The sequence below is a fragment of the Aotus nancymaae genome, unplaced genomic scaffold, assembly GCF_030222135.1.
Source record: "Aotus nancymaae isolate 86718 unplaced genomic scaffold, 86718_ANA_hifiasm-v0.15.2.pri h1tg000033l, whole genome shotgun sequence".
NCBI classification, from domain to species: domain Eukaryota; kingdom Metazoa; phylum Chordata; class Mammalia; order Primates; family Aotidae; genus Aotus; species Aotus nancymaae.
This window is the reverse complement of record NW_026988447.1, coordinates 63311017-63315274: the sequence shown is the minus strand read 5'-3', so window position 1 is coordinate 63315274 and position 4258 is coordinate 63311017. Positions and strand designations below refer to the sequence as shown.

General features: G+C 36.6%; 1 pseudogene; it reads left to right on the top strand.

Moving 5' to 3' along the window:
* Window positions 1-3326: 3326 nt before the first annotated feature.
* On the top strand, window positions 3327-3427 carry LOC135277846 (U6 spliceosomal RNA; annotated as a pseudogene).
* Window positions 3428-4258: the final 831 nt, after the last annotated feature.

The following is a 4258-nucleotide window of genomic DNA, read 5'->3' as shown; positions in this document are numbered from 1 at the left end:
GCAGGTATGGATGGATATCTTGTCATTTTTCAACTCCTGTATTGTACAGAATGTCACCTTTTATTCCTTCAAACCCCATCTTTGCTCACAAAATCCCAGTTTTGTTCCTGTATTGGAAAACTCTGTTCTGCAAGGGGAGCTGGGATATGGATCAGTCCTTAGGATGTGGACCTACGTTAGTCTAACGATCAAAACAATCCCACAGTAATCCTTTTCTCTTTTCTGGTGACTGGTTTAGGTGTAGGAAAGTGAATGGAATGCAGTTATGCCCACTGGAATGTAAAGAGAAGTTTGGTGAGAGGCTTCTAGGAGGTTTTCTTTACTCTTGAAAAGAGACTAAAGCCAAGTATTCACTGTCTTCTGGCCTTCAGAAATGACTGTGCAATGAACTGATGCCCCAAGTTGCTGCAGCCTTCTTGCATCCGTGTAAGAATTAGCTATTCGGTTTCAGATAGCAGAGCAGAGAGGTCAAATGACGACATTGTGGAGTCATTACATGTTGCATTTTTCAATTGTTTTGCATTCTGGACTCCTTGTTATGTTACGTTTTTTTGTTTATGTACTATAGTCCCTGCTTATCTAGTTCCACTTTCTGCTCATTTAGTTACCCATGGTCAACTGCCATCTGAAAATAGATGAGTGCTATACAGTAAGATATTCTGAGAAAGATAGAGGGACCACATTCACATAACTTATTTAGTGTATTGTTATAATTGTTCCATTTTGTTAGTAGTCACTGTTGTTAATATCTTGCTGTACCTAAGTTAAAATTAAACTGCATCCCAACACTATGCAGTTCAGTCCTGAACACAGGAAACTTAATCAAAAATAGACAAATGGGACCTTATAAAACCAAAATGCTACTGCATAGCAAGGAGAACGATCAAAAAAGTGAAGAGCAACAAACTTTTGCTCTTAATAAGAGTTCAGTACTATGCCTGGTTTCAGCCATCCACCAGAGGTCTTGAACTGTATCCACCTGGGATAAGGTCTTTTGCTTTTTGAAGTCAATTGCATTCTAAATAACACAAAAATAACAAAGTAACTCTGTGTCTTATACTATATGTAGGGAAAATGAAAGGCAAGTCCTGTCCAAGTCAGTTATGTGACAGGTTTTGAAACTTTGCATAAGCTTAAGGAACTTATTACATATAGCATACTGATACAGTCATAAGTCTGAAAAGCATTTTAATAAATATTAAAGCATTTAATGTAGGAAATAAAATTTAGAACAAAAAAGGAAGATTTTATTGCTTATTACATTTTTAAGGAAGATTTTCTTTGAAACAATGGCAGCAAAATATTGGGGATTGTCTTTTAAAATTCAGTCTTGAAATATTTGGGTGCAACTGGATACATTTAATATCGTGATTAGGACTTTTATCTCTCTCCAAGAACATTGAAATTCTCATGGGCTTTTTCTTGGTCATGATCGGTTTTAGGGATTTCCCAAAGTCTTACTTGAGGTTAAGGGCTGCACCAGATAATCAGAGTTGCATATTCCATTAGGCAAAATCAGTCAGGCAGATTTCACATAAAAGCTTCAACTTTAAGTGAAAAATTTAAAACTGAAGGGTAATGATAAAATGAAACTCCTCCCTTCACACCACTCCTTGCCATTTCTACCACTGTAAAAAAATGTTAATTATGTAGACTTGGTGAATGGATTTGTAGAGATTATAGGAACCTGTATATAGCATTTTCTGCTTATGTACCACAATAGACAGTAGCAGCAGTAATGGTGAATGGATTTATAGAGATTATAGGAACCTGCATATAGCATTTTCTGCTTATCTATGACAATAGCAGTCTATACCATACAAAACCAAGTTGATGATCGTCAGCCCAACTTTCAAAGTTTTCCACAATTTAAATTGTATTCATCTATCCACTTGAGAGAGAGAGAGAGAGAGTGTGTGTGTGTGTGTGTGTGTGTGTGTGTGTGTGTCCTTTCCTACAGCCCATAACTCCACGGTCACGTCATCATCTCACCTCCCCAACGTGCTCCTGAGCCTGTTGTCCTGTCATCCCCATTAGCACACATTGAAGTTCTATCTTAATGAAAGTTCAGCCATTAATTAAACTCTGTTTTCAGGAAATACCGTTTATAACTTATTTTCATTATGCAAAATTATATAGACAGTTTGGGGGCAGCAGCAGAGAGAAGTCGTGTTGAGAGATTTGCCATCATTGGGCGACCAAAGGAGATTCATAATAAAGCAATTTAAAAATGTATAAACAGTTAATCATTAAGAGTTTTCTATTTTTGTTTACTATTGTTTGCTGAACTTAGCTTATCAGAGGATGGAATCATTGTTTTTCTTTCTAAATAAAATGAAGAATTTAATAAAGAAGAAATTCCAGGTTGCTCAATAAATTATTGATCACAAATAATATGGATATATGAGCAGATGCTATATGCCAGGAATATGTTACAATTTATAAAACAATCTGTTTTCCATTTGAAAGCAGGTTAGTCTTCATTGATTTACTTCTTCCATGGTTTTTCATATTTAAATACCGGAGAATAAAAGGAAACGTTGAGCACATTACATCATAAGCCCTCCCTGGCCCTGTTTACTGCATTTACTACTGCTTGTTTCTTCAGAGTCCAGAGATCAAAAACAGAAAAAGAAAAGAAAAGCTTTCCTTGTATTGGACTAACAGGAACAATTAATAGTTTTTTATCAGTAAAGTCGTAGGCATCCATGGAAATGTAAACCTCCTATTTTCATTTAGAAATAAAATATGTAACATGTAATTATTCTCAAGTGAGTTTACCATTGAATTTCAGAAACTTAAAGTCCAATATTTTATCTTAAAGTAGGTTGTAGGAACAAATTTAAGAGTTATCCATAGTTAAAAATTGAAAATACCAAATCCTTTGAGTGCCACTTAAATCCCAGATCAAACAAGGCCTGCTGGTCCAAGAACTAAAATTGATTTTGTTACACGTATCAGAGGCAGCTCATGATTCTTTCCATCCTTTGCTGAAAGCAGATAGTATAGGTAGAAGATAATTATTCCTTTAATGCTAACTTCGATTGCCTAGATGGAATCAGTGCTTCAAACAATTTCTGTGTTTCTTATTTACATTTGTAAATGCCCTTTGCCCCTAAAGTCACCCCATATGTAAGAAATAAAATCCTTTACAAACAAGCAAGTACTCAGAGATTTCATCACCACCAGGCCTGCTTTACAAGAGCTCCTGAAAGAATTACTTTTAATTTAATAAGGAGAGTGCCCATAGCTCTACAGAAAAAGATTTCATAACAGTGTTAGTTGTTTATCTGTTACCTTATTCCGAGAAGTTTTATTGTAGCTTGGTATTATTAAGAGTACAATGAAAATTGTAACAATACAGAAAAGATTAGCATGGCCCCTGTACAAGAAGGACATGCAAATTTGTGAAGTGCTCCATGTTTGTTAAGCAAAATATAAAATTATTAAAAGAAAAAAGAGTGCGTTGCAGCCACGTAACTGGGGGATGGATGAAGTGACACAATCTAGGCTTCAGACAGCAAAGGTAATAGAGGGTTATGCTGGTTGGTAGCAGAGCTATAAACTGGACTGGGACGGTGCACATCAATTCCTCTTCCTTTTTCTGAAGTTGTGAAGAGTGGCAACAGGGCTGTCAAAGTCAAGGCATTGTTCACAGGGTAGAGGGAGGAGCATGTTTGCAGCTTGTCAGGAACACTGAGCTGTCAGTTGAGGAGCTGTCTCAAACATTATCAGCTGCCTTAGAAAATGAAAGCTTAACTCCCACCTGTGTTTCAGGAAGTGATTTCTTCACATTTTAAATGTCAGTAAGGTGTGATGTCAGTAATGAGGGCTTGGCCCTTTCTTTACTCTGAATGGCTATGAGACAGCTGAGAAGAGATGGCTATGAACAGAGAGAGCTCTGAGCAAAGTTGTGTATTACAAGTGTATCTTCAGTACAGTTTTCTCACATTCTTAATGCTGTGTGTTCCAGTGTTCTTCCTTGCAAAGCCCCATTCAAGCTTATTTCTTACCCATCAGGTGACCTCTACCATTTCTAAATTCCCAGAGCCCCTGTGTCTTCCACATACACTAATCTGTCGAGAATTATTAATAAATATTTGCATTCATGATTCTATTACTGCTGGAGGGAATTTAAATACTCTTTAGCTCCACACTCTGATTTTACAGGTAAGGTGAGTTGGTATGCATATGACTGGGTGGCTACGTGAGAGGGGAAGGGAATGGTTATTAGTAGTAGCAGCAATATCATAGGTAT